This window comes from Mauremys reevesii, linkage group 12, assembly GCF_016161935.1.
Source record: "Mauremys reevesii isolate NIE-2019 linkage group 12, ASM1616193v1, whole genome shotgun sequence".
NCBI lineage: Eukaryota > Metazoa > Chordata > Testudines > Geoemydidae > Mauremys > Mauremys reevesii.
Window position 1 is genome coordinate 22,929,746 of NC_052634.1, and position 17,448 is coordinate 22,947,193.

Consider the following 17,448-nt stretch of genomic DNA (forward strand, 5'->3'; position numbering starts at 1 on the left):
TTGGACCGGCTGCCTTTGCCTACCGCTGGGCTGCCCTCTGCAGCCCCCCAGTACCTATTGCCTTCTGCTAGGCCACAGCCTGGGGCTTTCCAGGCTGGAGCTCCCCAGGTACCCTGTGTCCAGCTCCCTGCAGCCGGGCCCATCTCCCTCTACAAACAGAGAGAGATTCTATCTGCCCCTGGCTTCTCTGCCTTTATAGGGCAGCTGAGTCTGTTTGGGGCGTGGCCCCAGCTGCAACCACTTCCCCCAAGCAGCCCAGCCTAAAAGCTGCTTTCTCCAGCCACAGCCCCCTCCCAGGGCTGTTTTTAACCCTTCAGAGCAGGAGCGGGGGTCCACCCCGCTACATCCCAAATGCAGTTTCCAACACACTTTAATCCAAACACGCTAGTTGGATAAAACAATAAAACAAGATTGTTAATTACCAAAAAAAAAGATTTTAAGTGACTACAGGTAACGAGGCATAAAAGTCAGAATTGTTTACAAAAGAAATGCAGATAAACCTCAAATAAATTTGTTAGTCTCTAAGGTGCCACAAGTACTCCTGTTCTTTTTACAAACTAACATGTAAGTCAGGGGTAGGTAAACTACAGCCCGCAGGCCACATCCGGCCCGCAGGCCCAGCTTGCTCGGCCCCTGAGCTCCCGGATTGGGAGGCTCCCCTCTCCCTCCCCTCCCCTGCTGTTCCCTCGCCCCTGCTGTCCCACTGTAGACTCAACATGCCGTGCCACCAGCGCTCTGGCCCACCACTCCTGGGTAGTGCTGCAGCGGTGGGGCTGCGAGCTTCTACTGCTCTGGGTGGCATGGTAAGGGGGCCGGTCAGCGCTCTCCTGAGGGACCTCGTATCTAGCTCCGGCGAGCCGCGTGGCTGTGGTAAGGGGGCCAGGGGGTTGGATAAGGGGCAGAGAGCCCTGGGGGGCAGTCAGGGGACAGGGAGCAGGGGACGGTTGGGCAGGCGGTCAGGGGATGGAGAACTGGGGGGTTGGATAGGCGTAGGAGTCCCGGGGTTTTTCAGGGGGCAGGGGTGTGGATATGGGTTCATATCCAGGACCCCACCCCCTACCCAACCCCGCTGCTACCTGTCCCTTGATTGCTCTGACCTCTATCCACCCCCCTGCCCACTGACAGACCCTTGGGACTCCCAAACCGATCCAGCCCCCGTCCTCCCAGAACCTCCGCCCCATCCAACTGTCCCCTGACTGCCCCCTGGGACTCCCTGCCCCTTATCTAACCCCCCGGCCCCCTTACCATGCCGCTCAGAGCAGCGCGTCTGGCAGCCACGTGGGCCACGCAGAGCCAGACACACTGCCCTGCAGGAGCGCACAGCCCCGCCCCACAGGAGCACTGCCCGCACGGTGGCGTGGCTGTGGGGGAGGGGCTAGCCTCCCCAGCCGGGAGCTCAGGGACCGGGCAGGACGGTCCTGTCGGCTGGATGTGGCCCGTGGGCCGTAATTTGCCCATCCCTGATCAAGGGCATAAACCTATTGAGTCAGCAAGACATGCAGGGGTATGTCTGTGTGCTGAGACTTCCGAGGCTTTTCCATGCCCTGTGCTGTGAAGCTTGTGTTTGGGACACAGGAAGTACAAGCCACATGGCAAAGGGAATATAAAGGGCAGCTGCATCATCTCCATTTTGTCTTCAATCCCTCTTCCTACCTCTGGAGCAACTTCTCTACAAATTGAAGCCTGGAACAAAGGACTGAAAGACCCATCGAACTTGTGGATGTGTTCCAGATGGACTTTCAAGCCAGCAGCTCAGCAATACTGCTAATAACCTGATATATAGATTTCTGAATGCATCTCACTGCTTTTCCATTTAACAACTTTTTTTGTGTCATGTCCTGTCTTGTCTTTCCATGCTAAAGGATTGGCTGGCAGTGTGGTCTTTTGGGTAAGATCCAAACCTATAGTGATCTTGTAATGTGGCTGACCCTTTGGGGTCAGAAAAACATTTATATATGAGCAGAGTTTTTAAATAACCTCTCACTGTACTGGACCTAGGTGCTGATTGGGAGTCGGAGAACTGGAATGCAATAAAAGGGGCCATGTGATTTCTTTTTTCAGCTTCTCGATAACCCGTGTGTGGGATCAGAAGCACAGTTTGTGACTGGTCGTTGAGTTTAACTTCAGTGTTAACCACCAGTTTTGGGAGCATCTGCACTCCCATTTAAATCCTGCCCAGACCCGAGCAATTTCAGTGAGGACTGCCCCAGTCACACCCGACACACTAAGCACTGAAGTTAAATTAATAGAATGTTTTTTATGACAAAGTTATGAAATCAAGTGACCTCCTTTGTTTTCTTTCATCTGAGCAGGGTTTCCAATTTCCCAACCTGATGTGATCTCCCAGCTGGAACAAGGGGAAGAGCCATGGGTCCCAGACCTCCAGGGTTCAGAGGAAAGAGAGATCCTGATAGCTCACTGCAAATGTGAGGAAATATTAAACCAACTCAGAATCTGTAAGTGCCTGAAGGAAACATCTGGGATGCCCTACAATGCCCTTGGAAGGTCTCTCAGTTCAATATTGTCCCTAGCAGGGGTCGTATCCTTAGGGTAAATATAGCTCATGGCTTCCTGTAGACCCTAGCAGACACCAGGCAGTAGCTTCCTCCTTTCCCCCTGTGATATTGGATGGGATGTGATGAATTGATCCCCTCCTCTCTCCTGTTTGGGGAAGAACTTGGGGGAGTTCAGTTCCTGATTTTTATTTGACCTCTCTCCAGTACTTGTATTGGTTTGGCCTTCCCCTTTCCATCCCTGTTTGAGGTTTCTGTCTCTATCACAGCAGGTGACGCAAGGGTATGTGAGAAAGAGGAGCAGAATTCTCAGCAGGAAAATGTTGAGCAAGTGGATAAACACAGAGCATTATCACAAAGATCGAAAAGGAATGTGTCCTGGAGTCATAAGCAGGAAAAATCCCATGACATTCAACACAGACCAGAAGGAGAGCAGGGAAACCAGCCAGGGGAGAAATTGGGTAAATGTATTTCCTGTCAGGAAACTCAGAAGGACCTCAAGGAAACCACAACACAACAGGAAATCCTCAGCAGAAGGAGAAAAAATACATGCCGTGAGTTTGGGGAAAACGTATGTGATTACTCCATCCTTATAAAGCATCACAGAATCCACACAGGGAAGAGGCCCTATGAATGCACTGAGTGTGGAAAATGCTTCCTAGCAGCTCAGGCCTTTCTCAACATCAGAGAATTCACACAGGGGAGAGGCCCTATGAATGCAGTGAGTGCGGGAAAACCTTCAGTCGCAGTTCACACCTTATTACGCATCAGAGAATCCACACAGAGGAGAGGCCCTATGAATGCAGTGAGTGTGGAAAATGCTTCACTAGCAGCTCAGGCCTTTATCAACATCAGAGAATCCACACAGGGGAGAGGCCCTATGAATGCAGTGAGTGTGGGAAAAGCTTCACTAGCAGCTCAAACCTTCTTGCCCATCAGAGAATCCACACAGGGGAGAGGCCCTATGAATGCAGTGAGTGTGGAAAATGCTTCACTGACAGCTCAGCCCTTTCTCAACATCAGATAATCCACAGAGGGGAGAGGCCCTATGAATGCAGTGAATGTGGGGGAAAATTCAATCGCAGCTCAGACCTTATTAGACATCAGAGAATCCACACAGGGAAGAGGCCCTATGAATGCAGCGAGTGTGGGAAAACCTTCAATCGCAGCTCAAACCTTCTTACCCATCAGAGAATCCACACAGGGGAGAGGCCCTATGAATGCAGTGAGTGTGGAAAATGCTTCACTAGCAGCTCAGGCCTTTATCAACATCAGAGAATCCACACAGGGAAGAGGCCCTATGAATGCAGTGAGTGTGAGAAAACTTCACTAGCAGCTCAAGCCTTTCTAAACATCAGAGAATCCACACAGGGGAGAGGCCCTATGAATGCAGTGAGTGTGAAAAATGCTTCACTGACAGCTCAGCCCTTTCTCAACATCAGAGAATCCACACAGGGGAGAGGCCCTATGAATGCAGTGAATGTGGGGGAAAATTCAATCGCAGCTCAGACCTTATTAGGCATCAGAGAAACCACACAGGGAGGAGGCCCTATGAATGCAGCGAGTGTGGGAAAACCTTCAATCGCAGCTCAAACCTTCTTACCCATCAGAGAATCCACACAGGGGAGAGGCCCTATGAATGCAGTGAGTGTGGGAAAACCTTCAGTCGCAGTTCACACCTTATTAGGCATCAGAGAATCCACACAGGGAAGAGGCCCTATGAATGCAGTGAGTGTGAGAAAAACTTCACTAGCAGCTCAAGCCTTTCTAAACATCAGAGAATCCACACCGGTGGGAGACCTTATAAATGCAGTGAGTGCAGGAAAACCTTCTGTGGGCACTTAGCCCATGTTAGTCATCAGAGAGTCTGCAAGGGAGATCAACAACATAAACACCTCTAGGGCTATCAATACTTTTTTTTTCTCTAATAATTTTCCTGATTCCCACATAGTAACTTTTACAGCTGTTTGAACTGTTTGCATCATGGTTATCCCTCAGTTTGACCAGACGAGTGGCCATTTTTGCCGTTTGCCCTGTTTTGAAGTGGACCCATTTGTCCTTTCTATCAACTCCATTATCCCATGAGTAATTCAAGTGTGCCCTTCCTATCAGGAACCAGGGAGCATCACATTTATACTATTCCTCCTATTTCAAAATTATTGTTGGTCATCAGTGATACAGATTGTATCATTGCCTGTTGTTCTCACATTGCTCTGGGTTGTGCTGAAGAGCAGATATAATGGGAATTTTTCAAATTATAGTTAAATGAAGAGGAGCAGGGGCAGGAAAAAAAGTGTAATTTCAGCCTCTGTGACACTGGAAAGAGATGGGGAGACGCAGAGATTCCCTCCTTCCCCATCACTGCAGAACTGTTACCTTTTGTCTGAGCCATGCAGAGGTTATCATCATCACATTCTATCCATCCACTTCTCAAAGTGTCCTGTGAGGAACAGTTCTCAGCTGTCTGTGCTTGGAGATGATGCTTTGACTTCTTTAATCTTATATCAGAGTTGCTCTGAGATGAAAGTGTCAAAGACCTGGAAGGGGAATTCAAATGGATCCCAAACACAGTGTGATCATTGGGAGTTTAAATCCCAGGTTCCATCTATTGGTAAAGCCACTTCTGGCAAGGTGAGTGGTTTTGTCCTAATTATAGCAATGCTCGGATACTAAAATTTTGTAAATAACATAACTGGCTATTGAGACAGTGCTGAGTGAAGTATGTTTGAATGGATCAGAGGAGAATGTGATGGGAGAATCTCTTGTCCTGATTCTGAATAATCAGATGTAACCTGCTCTGGAATTTCACTTCACACTTTCATTGCCATGTATTCTAGCTCTCTGTGATGTGGGTTTCTATCTTTCCTGAAGGCTGTTTGGTCACTCAGTTGGATAGTAGTTCAGTTTGATAGGATGTAGCACAGATTTATTGGAGAATTTAAGACAAATGACTATTTGCTAAAATCATCATTTCTCACTTCAGCTTTGCTTTTTCCCCATCCCTGCACGATGTCATGGAGAAGGTTGAAGTGCAGTTCTGTCAGCATTAGAGAACTCTCCAATTTATTGGACAGGCTAACAAAGAAACAGCAGTGATTTAAAGTCTGTACTCAGAAATGGTCAACAACAGCAGAACCCGAACTAACTGAAGGAAGTGCATATGATCACAGTGTAGTTCAATTGTTTAAGTCAATATTGTCCCAGATGATCGGGGGAGAAAATTCCATGCTAAGTGATTTTTGAACTAGGCACAATGCCCATGTATTTGGTTCCAAAGCCTTTGTAACCCAGGCCCTACAGAAGATCTTTCCTAGCTAATCTTATTGTATCGGAGATGCTGCCCTTCATGATGCAGATGTTGAGGAAATAGAAGCAGAGTTTTGTTGAATTTATCCTTTGTAGGTGCTAAAAATGTATATCGATCAAATCAGTTCTGGAAATCTAATAGCTGCAGAAAAATAGCGATTTTTGAATAGAAACTCCAACTCTGGTCACTAATGAAGATTGTGATCCAGCCCTGTATCCAGTCCCTTGCCTGGAACTGTGCCACCAAATTAAAGAAAAGCTGGGCATGTTTTGGTAAGCCTCACTAACACTACTGAGATTTGGAGAGGTTTTGTAAAGGATTCTACTTTGGAGAAGTGTAAATTTATCCTGGCCAAGGATTTGGAAAGAGCTGGGGCTGAAAGAGTCCACATCCAGTTCTTGGTTTCCACCCCAGTAAAGGAAGCTATGGTGACCAGTGACCCAAGGAAAATTGTTTGTACAACTCCATTTCCTAGTTCAGTGTCACTGATTACAGTTCCAAAGGATGCCAGGTTACATTGAGAACAATCATCCTTCACCATTTGGATCCAAAGAGAGAGTGCTTCAAAGGACATTCCTTCCCCGTGGATCCCAAACTGGCTGCCTGATTGGGTAACAAGGACTTCAAGGCTGTAGAAATGATGGTAACCAATGAGGCAATGAATGTATCAGGCTCCAATTTCAGACTTCTGGATACTCGCATGTTGAGTTCTGATTCTATGGTTTTGTGTCTGATGCTATGGCTACACAATAAAGCTGATGTTGGTGCAGCTGCATCAATGTAGCTGTGTTGCTGTAGCGCTGCTATTACAGACGCTTTCAGCCAATGGGAGAGATTTCTCCCATCGGACTTGATTAGTCCAACCCTCGCAAGCGGCAGTGGCTCTTTTGGCAGGAGAAGTTCTGCTGCTGATGTATCGCTATCTACACAGGGGGTTAGGGCTGTGTAACTACATTGCTCAGTGGTGTGGATTTTTCACACATCGGAGTAATATAGTTAACCAATAAATGTCTTTAGTGCAGACCAGACAGTTCTCTCTTGTGTTTTATGCATTTACATCACTTCTCTATCTTCTCTCACTTTGAAAGTTTAAAAGTGTGACACGAGAGGTATTTTTCCTCATGATGCAAAGATTCCAACATAGGAGATCCCTTACACCAACACATACTGCAGAAGATCCTGAGATATCTGAACTCACAGAAGTGGTTGGGACAAACCACAGCTTGAGCCAAGGTTCAGTTGTTGGCAATGGGCATTAGAAGAAAACTAACATATATGATAAGAATTTGTGATCTTTGAATATGTTTTTGTTACCTATTAAAATGAGATTATTGGTGAAGTTATTAGTTAAAGAAGAAGAGCCTAAATGTGTGATGATCTGAAGTATTTTGGAAAACTGAAAGTTGTCTTTTTTTGTTTTGTTTTGTTAGTCGTACAGGAAATGATGGCTAATCTTGAAAAGTTAATTTGATTTAATTTACCCCCTGTAATATAAAGGGTTCTGGTAGAAAACCTCACTCCAAAGGTTGGGGTGGGAGAATGTGTGTGAGAGAGTGTGTATAAGAGAATATTGGCCAAGTATCGATTTTAATATTTTGTGTTTTCAAATAGAATTTTTTTGCTTAGTTTCAAAGTCAATTTCTATTCAAAGGAAAGCTACTCGAGGAGATAAGTTGTATAAGTTTTTACCCACTTAGACTGTAAGGGTCACTGTCTTCCCCACTTCTCTAATTTGCAAAGGAAAGGCCTGACATCTGTCACAGGATGTGTCCAGCAGTTAGCACAGCTGCACTCATCAACCATCAATATAAAGAAAAAGACTGAAATCCATTGCCTTTCAGGTCAATAAGCCAGCTAAAGGCTGGTCGATGTAGAAAAGCTCTGTTGGCAGAGCCACATCTCTCAGGGGTGTGAAAAGTCCTCTCCACTGAGAGAAGTAGTTAGTGACCTGAGCCCCAGTGTAGGCAGTGTTGGGTTGTCAGAAGAATATTTCCAGTGTTTGAAGTGTAGACACAGCCTTAACATCAATTCCAATTTTGACCCATCTCCCTATGTGTGAGAAAGTTACTGGTATGGAGGGCTGAGCCAGCTGTCCGCTCACCTGGTTCCTCAACTGTAGCTACAGCTCTTAGTGCTCATGAATGCAAAGACTGAGAGAAATGGAGAGTTCCAGCCATTGTCATTTTAGTATCTTATTGTTCCTCTCTCTGTTTTTTGTGCTGGCCTTTCTGTTCTATCAGGGGGTGACTGTATAGCTCAGTGCATCTGTGACAAAAGCTCATTGGTGCCAATTGGCAAAGAGGTCACTGTTCTTCACAAGCAACTCCTGTCTCAGTCCTGACAAACTCCCCACAGCTAATACACTGCTTTTATGATATTTATCCAGGAAGCATAGCAGTGAGATCTCTACTGAAAGCTTGTAAATTATTGATACTCTGAATCACTGCGAGAGGTGTGTCCGAGGCATGGTTAAGGAGTAATGTAAGTACATGGAAAATTATGCCCATATGGTATTGTTGTGAAAGTGAGTCACCCCAATCATAGGTCTTGTTGGGAACGGCCCATTCAAGTGGGAGGGAATTGGCACCTGTTCCTTGCTAGCCAGTTATGTGATGTATTGCTCCATTGTCAGCCTTTGCACCAACCCAGAAAAGCCAATGGAAAACCATCAAAGACAAATTATAGACATCGAAACCTTTGGAAGTGACAAGGACAATATGAGAATGAGGAGAAAGGAATGTTCTTTCTGTGAATAAAGACAAAAGACTGATTCAGTTCATAACAGGGTGGAGAAAAACACTCTGTGTCCATTCACCAAGGAGATTCCTAATGACCAGTGGTGCTTCATGAAAGGCAGGGCCGTGGCTCCTAGGGACTAGGAATCAGTGAAATTGACTGAAGTGGGAGGTGAGACTCTACTTAGGGTACGTCTACACTACAAGACTATTTCGAATCTACTTAATTCGAATTTGTGGAATCGACCTTATGAAGTCGAATTTGTGTATCCACACTAAATACACTAATTCGACTGTCTGAGTCCACAGTAACGGGGCCAGCATCGACTTTGGAAGCGGTGCACTGTGGGAAGCTATCCCACAGTTCCCGCACTTCCCGCTGCCCATTGGAATGCTGGGTAGAGCCCCCAATGCCTGCTGGGGGAAAAAATGTCGAGGGTGGTTTGGGGTAACTGTCATCATTGAATCGTCAATCACGCCCTCCCTCCCTCCTGAAAGCATCTGCGGGCAATCTGTTCGTGCACTTTTCTGCTCAGTGACAGCGCGGGCGCCACAGCACTTTGAGCACGGATCCCGCTGCAGTTATGGCCGTTGTCAACTCCTCGCACCTTATCATCCACCTCTTCCACAGTCAGCTGCTGAGAAATAGGGCTACTTTTCAATGGTGCTGCGAGCACTGGTGGACCATGGGGGACGTTTTACCAACATCAACGTCGGGTGGCCAGGCAAAGTTCATGACGTGCTTGTTTTCAGGAACTCTGGTCTGTTTAGACGCCTGCAGGAAGGTAGTTTCTTCCCGGACCACAAAATAAGTCTTGGGGATTTGCAGATGCCTATACTGATCGTCGGGGACCCAGTCTACCCGCTAATGCCCTGGCTCATGAAGCTCTGTGCAGGCGCCTTGCACAGCGACAAGGAACTCTTAAAGTACCAGCGAGCAGTGAGCAGCGTGACCTGTGACTGTTCAGTTTCTTTACAGAGAAGCTGAACCTGCCCCTGTTTCTTTACCAAGTGACTGTTGACTAGCATCTGCAGTTACATACCCCGCCAACCCCGCTTCCCCAACTTCCAACACACGTGTAAAAATAAAATACATGTTCCACTGTAACTTTACAAAGGTTTCTTTATTGATGACTTTGCGTTACAGGGTTGAAACTGGGACATGGACTGTGCTGTGTAGGGTGTGCAGTGATGTAAAGACCGCCTGTAAACTCAAGGAATGACAGGCTCCTGCTCCCAGAGCGGTCTGCAGTGCCGGACTGGATGTTTCAACGGAGCGTGCCATCCCTCCGTTTTGGGACTCTGTGTGCGGGGGCTGTGTGGCCTTTTGGCGGGGGAGGACGGATACAGATTCCTCTGCTGCGTGGCTCTGTGGTCCAGGACAGGGACCATTGCATGAGATCTATAACCCCCCTCCCCCGCTACAAAGTCACATACCCCCCCACCCACACAGAACCTGCAAACCACCTCCCATACCAACCAGGGTGCGTACTGACTGCAGTGTGTGTGTGACCTGCTGCTGATCCTGCCCCCATGTCTGTACCCTGGTAAAGGTGATTGTCCTGTCAAATTACCAACTCCCTTCCCCCCCTTCAAACACAGTCTCCTCTAAAAGAACATGACGGAAACAGTAATTAACAGAAAAGTATTTTTTTATTATCAACTAGACAGTTAGGGGATGAAACTGGGATGGGGGCTTGGGTGAGGCGGGAAGGAAAGGACTTTTCAAAATTTAGGGTATGAGAGCTTTTGGGTACTTGAGCACTCTGCTGGGGTGCAGTGACAGTTTACAAGGCCTCTGGCGCCCCTCCTTCTGGTTATTTTGGGTGAGGGGGGTATGGGACTTTGTGGCGGGGGAGGGCGGTTGCAGATACACTGCAGGGGGGCTCTGTCCTCCTGCCGGAGGTCCTGCAGAACATGCACAAGGCGCCGGAGCATGTCCGTTTGCTCTCTCATTAGTCCAAGCAGCGTTTGAGTCGCCTGCTTGTCTTCCTCACGCCACCTCTCCTCCCGTTCGCTGAGTGAGCGCTGGTACAGAGAGAGGTCTCCTCCACTGGCTCTGCTGGTCGCGTCGTCTCGGGAGCACCCCATACGTTCCGCGAACATCTCGGCCCGTGTCTTTTATTTCGCCGCCTAATCTTTGCCAGCCTCTGTGAGGGGGATGCTGTGGCGGGTCTGGAGACAGTCGAAGCTGTGTGATGGGAAAAAGGGAGTGAATTCCTTGCCAAGATAAATGTTTGCGAACAATGAACACAGTCTAATCTGTCTCTGTGAATTCTGGGTTGAGATCCCAGTGCCTGATGGGGCAAAAACCATTTTCGCGGGTGGTTCTGGGTAAATGTCGTCAGTCATCCCTTCCTCCGAAAGCTACAGCAGACAATCATTTCAAGCCCGTTTTCCCTGGATCGCCCTGGCAGTCGCCACAGCGTGGAAACCATGGAGCCTGTTTTGCCTTTTGTGCCTGTCACCGTATGTGTACTAGATGCCGTTGACAGAGGCGGTTCAGCAGCGCTACACAGCAGCATGCTTTTGCTTTTGCATGACAGCAGAGATGGTTACCAGCCATATTGTACCATCTACCACACCATAAATTGGTAATAAGATGGGCATGGTTAGCAGTCCTTTTGCACTGCACCATTTGCTGCTGTCATAAGTGCCTCTGGCTGCTCTTAGCCAGGGGCGCAAAAGCCAAAATTGGGAATGACTCCCTGAGTCAATCCCTCCTTTTTGGTATCTAAAAATAGAATCAGTCCTGCCTAGCATATGGGCAAGTGTACTAGAGAACCACTGTATCAGAGACCCAGAGAGCACAGCTGCTCTGTGTCAGATCCTGCATAGATTATGAGCCGAATGCTATTCACAGGGGGTGCTCCTGCAACAACCCCACCTGTTCATTCCATTCTTCCCCAGCCTTCCTGGGCTACCATAGCATTGTCCCCCCACTTGTGTGATGAAGTAATAAAGAATGTAGGAATAAGACACAGTGACTTGTTAGTGAGAAATGAGTGGAAGGCAGCCTCCAGCTGCTATGATAGTCCAGATAGGACATTAAGGAGTGTGGAGAAGAGGAGCCCAGCATCCTGCTGCTAGTCCAGGGGCAATTGAATCTTTTCTTTACACATGAAGGCTTGGGGGCTGATGAAGCTCAGCCCCCTGTTGCTATGATGACGATGGTTATCAGCCATACTGCACTATCTACCACGAAAAATTAGGACCAGGCGCCCTTGATTGACCTTACCGATGCTAGTCGGCATGGTTACCAGTCCTTTTGCACTGCCCCATGTGCCAATAGGCTGATGATGAGGACGGATACCAGTCATTTTGTACCATCAGCCATCCATAGCGTGGGGGGAGCAAGGATGTTGGTGTTGAGTGCTGCACCATCGCGTCTATCTGCAGCATTCAGTAAAGATAGGGTGACATGTAAAAGAGTCAAGAGAGGATTGTTTTCCTTTCACTTCTGGGGGTTGGGGGCTGCGTAAATTGCCGAGCTATGCCCTGACCCACATGGACACTGTTTTTGACCCTAGAAGCATTTGGAGCTCAGCCAAGAATGCAAATCCTTTTCGGAGACTGCAGGAACTGTGGGATACCTTGCATCCTCAGTGATTTGATTTTTTGGTAGCCTTGTCTGGGGTCCTTGATTTTCACGCGGCGCTGCATGGCATCCCGGCTGTATCCTCTGTCTCTCATGGCTTTGGAGACCTTCTCGTAGGTCTTTGCATTCCGTTTTTGGAGCGCAGCTCAAAGCACAGACTCTCGCCCCACACTGATCAGATCCAAGAGTTCCCGGTCAGTCTCTGCTGGGTCCCTCTTTCTATTCAGAGATTACATGAACTCCTCTGCTGGAGAGCTCTGCATCGCTGCCGGTGCTGCTGAGCTTGCCCCGATGTCCAACCATGAAATGAGATTCTAACTGTCCAGACAGGAAAAGGAATTCAAATTTTCCCGGGACTTTTCCTGTGTGGCTGGTCAGAGCATCCAAGCTCGGACTGCTGTCCAGAGCGTCAACAGAGTGGTGCAGTGTGGGATAGCTCCTGGAGCTAGTAAGTTTGATTTGCATCCACACCTAGCCTAATTCGAGATACCCATGTCGAATTTAGCGCTACTCCCCTCGTCGGGGTGGAGTACCGAATTCAAACTAAAGAGCCCTCTAGGTCGAATTAAACGGCTTCCTAGTGTGGACGGTTGAGCGGTTAATTTGAATTAACGCTGCTAAATTCGATTTAAAGTCTTAGTGTAGACCAGGCCTTAGATAGGAAAGGTAACTATTAAAAAGTGTAGGTTGCATTTTCTGATTTTGTTTAGTTGGTAACAGGTGGTTTCCAGCACTCACATTTGTTTGTTTAAATCTCTATCGGTTGTTAAATAAATTTCTGCTTGTTTGATAACTATACTCAAGTGCGGTGTGAGATACAGTAGCAGTGGTCCACAGTAAAACTAGTAACCTGGAATATACCATTGCTTTGGGAAGAGAGAATCTGGGATTTCTCTGAGTATCTGGTGATCCGGGCTGGACCCCGGGGGGGGGACACATTGAAGGAAGTCAGAGGTTAGGGTGGCTGCTGTAGCTCAGAGGAGGGGCCTTGAGTGCCTGATGGGCTGGGTGAGTTTGGTCACTAACATCCAGCTGCCAAATGCTAAACTCCTCTTCCTAGTGGAAGGTGGCATCAAGGAAACTCACAGCCCTCAGCTCCTGAGAAGGGTCACAATATGTCTCTATGTTGATTCACCTGTCAAATTCACACAGGGAAAGCTCCCTATAGCATAAAACTCTGCCGTATGAAATCATGGAACATGTGCTCTTCACTCTGTGAAAGCATGTAAAGAATCCAAGCGCTGGAGGACAGGGTTTGGGTCCAGAGTGACCTAGACAAATTGGAGGATTGGGCCAAAAGAAATCTGAGGAGGTTCAACAAGGAGAAGTGCAGAGTCCTGCACTTAGGAAGGAAGAATCCCCTGCACTGTTACAGCCTGGGGACCGACTGGCTAAGCAGCAGTTCTTCAGAAAAGGACCTGGGGATTACAATGGATGAGAAGCTGGATATGAGTCAACAGCACCCTTGTTGCCAAGAAGGCTAACAGCAGATTGGGCTGCGTTAGTAGAAGCATTGCCAGCAGCTTGAGGGAAGTGTGTTCATTTCAAACCTGCAGCTTATTCATTTCATGTGGTGACCCCTCCTACTTCTTGTATTATGAGAAGGAATAAATAATACTCCCTTCCTTGGTCCTTTAGAAGATATTATGTGACCTCCTCCCCCTTGTTGTATCCATGTTGGTCCCAGGACATGAGAGACAACACCGCAAACAACAAGGTTCAAAGTCAATGCACATGGGAGAAGCATCTTGTGTTTCATTCCTTATGTCCTAGTCCCATCGTGTGGCCATTTCCTTTTCTTCCTTTCTGTCAACAGCTTTGGTGTTTTGCACAGAAACATTATTTCCCCAGGAGAGCCCCAGGAGTGAGGGCTGCATTCCTGTACCAAACAGTCACTAGAAGGGGGCAGACAAAGGCCTTTAGGACGAGGCGTCCATCACTGTCAAAAAATCATCTCCCTCCTGTGGTTCCGCGGGCAGCAGGAGCAGCCGCAGCTCGGTGGCCCCCGGCAGCACTCCTGGGGTGGCCGGAGCAGCAGCAGGCCCCCTGGGGCTCCCCCCCCCCCGCCGGGGCAGCAGCTGGAGTGGCAGCTGGTTGGCAGGGCTTCTCCCCTGGTAGCTGGCGCTCATTATCCATCAAATAAATCAAAACACTTCCACCTGCAAGTGGATTTAGCCCAGGACCCTCAGAGTCAGCAGCTCTTACACCCCCCTCTGAGCTCTCTGGTCAGGAGTCCTAGTGCCGGAAGCCTCCTGTTTAGATCCTCAAATAGCATTTTTGCACCGGGAGTGGGGGCTGAAATTTTGGACTGGACATTGCAGCTCCACTGTTATTTTATTGAATTGCTTCAAAACAGCAAGTCAAGAAAGTCTCCTAAGTGCCAGGCTCTCTGCCATGGAAACAGCTGCCCCTGCTCTCCAGGAGTCTGTGCGTTCCACCCAGCAAAGCACAAACCTCTGAACTGAAGGGGGGTCAGACAGTGACGGTAACACAAATCTTCCCACTATTAACCCAAGTCCCTTCCTTTCTTTAACCCAGGACGTGCCAGTCAACTGTTAGCCATGGTGTTACCTTCATCTTAAAATACCTCTCAGGACATTGAACAGAGGACGTGAAACCCCCTCCCCCAAATGGCTCCCTGTTGAGGCGTTGTACCGTACCTGCCCGTGGAGACTGGTTTTATATCCTTAGAGCTTTTTCTCTTCAAACCCCTTATCCCAGTCTATGGGCCACCTCCACATTTCAGAGTTTAGAATTTGCTCTCATCACCGTGGTATGGCACTTTCCATGTGAATTAGACAAAGTGAGTGGGGGAAGCTCCATGGCTACTGAAAACGGATGCTTTGGGTGAGACCTGAACTCATAACCCCAGCTGTGCGCCTCCCTCACTAGCCAGGTGTGCCCCTGTAGGTGCTTCATAGACAAGCTTGGGAAGTAGGGTAGTTACCTGTGTCTGTGATTAACCACTTTGGTGACCTAATTGAGAGGCTGATGGTTCAAACCCAGGTGGAGATAGAGGTAGGTTTTTTTTTAGTGATGAGACTCCAGTACATTTTAACAGGTAGTAAAACGCCTCAATTCTGCTCTAGCCTCATTGGGCAAGCATAAGCAGCATTTTTGTCAGATGCATTGGTGGTATAGTGGTGAGCATAGCTGCCTTCCAAGCAGTTGACCTGGGTTCAATTCCCAGCCAATGCAGCGATGTGATGTTTTTGCTGCTGGGAATTGGTTTAATTTCAGTCACATTGTATCAGTTTAGCAATGGAAGGAGAGAATCAATGTCCTGCAGGTCATTCAACACACAATGGAGGAAGAAAGGGGCAGGACTATACAATGAGCAGGTGGAGTCATCCTGGTATTACAACATTTGGTTTATTTTTTATTTTTTTCCCTTTACTTCCCTCTCCCTTTTAGACTCAGAGCCTTCAAGGTCAGAAGGGACCAATGTGATCATCTAGTCCGACCTGCTGCACCTTGCAGGCCAAAAGACCCCACCCACCCACTCCTGTAATAGACCCGGGAGGGGAGGCACCCGGAAGCCAAGAGGCAGGCACAGGATTCTGCCTCCCAGCAGCCAACTGCACCTCCCCAGGCTTTGCAGAATGACTGGTGACGCTCTACTAACCCCACTTAGCTGCACTGAGGCACTTAGCTTCTGCCCTGCCTTCCTCAGCTCGACTTTCCTCTTTTGCCCCATTCCTGCCTCACTCCCTCCTTTGGCAAGTCACGCAGATGAGGCAGCAGGAAGAGCTGGCTGCCATAGGCCAACCTCCAAGGCAGAGGAGACCAAGCCACAAGGCTTCAAAAGGTGACTGTCCCAGATCCTCTAGCTTTCCCGTGCTGATGCTAAGGCTTTTTCTCAGCTCATTTCACTACCCTCTGTCATGCAGGGGTTGGGGTTATCGCAGGTGTTACCCCAAATTGGGCCAGGTAGTCAGCGTAGGGAGCACTAATGACCCACCAGTTTGGCAGAAAGCAGCACATTTATTATATTGATAGCTAAGCTCAAAAGAAAGGGGGCGGGGGGTGTCACACTCACACTCCCAGGACAGGCACGGCACTGGAGATGTCTGGATTCTGCAAGGTAAGTTTCCCACAGCACCGTGATGCATGGTGTGATGAAGGTAAGTCTCCCTGAGGCACAATGAAATGCAACGCAGAGAACCACTGGCCAGGCAGTCCGGGCAAAGGGCATTCACTGGAGGTACAAGCTTGTGAGTGCTCTCCTGAGCACAGGGCCCCTTCCCCTTTTAAGGGCCTGCACCTCATGGCCTGCGACCAGAGATGACTTGGCTGCATCTGGTTGGTCACACTCCACCTTGGGCAGTGTCCATGCTCTGGATGTGTGATCGCTGCCTAATTAGCATCCCAGACACCTTGTCTACCTGGGAGCTCTTCTGCTCTTCAACCAGCCCATTCATCCCACCAGCATTCCAGGAGGGAGCAGGAGGGGAAAAGCCACTTCACAGGCATTCAGAGAGGGAGAGGAGACAAAAGTGGGAGCGGGGGAAGTATAAGAGACCTTTTGAGCATAGAAATCACTGCTGTTCCTACAACAGCAGGAGCTGGGAAAATTAAGCCAGCATGTTTCTGCCTGGTTTTGAACCAGGGAACTTTTGTGTGTTAGGCAAACGTGATAACCACTACAGAAACTCTCTTGCAAAGCTTTGCTCCTCCCTTCATAAGACCATAAGAATGGCCATACTGGGTCAGACCAAAGGTCCATCCAACCCCGCATCCTATCTGCCAACAGTGGCCAATGCCAGGTGCCCCAGAGGGACTGAACCTAACAGGTAATGACCAAATGATCTCTCTCCTGCCATCCATCTCCACCCTCTGACAAACACAGGCTAGGGACACCATTCCTTACCCAGCCTGGCTAATAGCCATTCATGGACTTAACCTCCATTCATTTATCTGCAAAAAGAACGAGGAATACTTGTGGCACTTTAGGGACTTACAAATTTATTTGAGCAAAAGCTTTTGTGGGCTAAAACCCACTTCATCAGATGCATGCAGTGGAAAATGCAGCAGGAAGATACATATATATATATATATATATATATACACACACAGAGAACATGAAAAAATGGGTGTTGCCATACACACTATAATGAGAGTGGGCAGTTAAGGTGAGCTATTATCAGCAGGAGAAAAAAACCTTTTGTAGTGATAATCGGGACGGCCCATTTCCAACAGTTGACAGGAAGGTGTGAGTAACAGCAGGGGGACAAATAAACATGGGGAAATAGTTTGACTTTGTGTAATCTCCCATCCACTCCCAGTCTTTATTCA

General features: G+C 48.2%; 1 non-coding gene and 1 pseudogene across 1 annotated transcript; both read left to right on the forward strand.

The window, feature by feature from the left end:
• The first annotated feature begins 3,398 nt into the window (after positions 1 to 3,398).
• Positions 3,399 to 17,448, forward strand: part of LOC120375743 — a 128,303-nt pseudogene continuing 114,253 nt past the window's right edge.
• On the forward strand, positions 15,280 to 15,351 carry TRNAG-UCC. Its single transcript has one exon. It is a non-coding gene; the product is annotated as a tRNA-Gly (tRNA).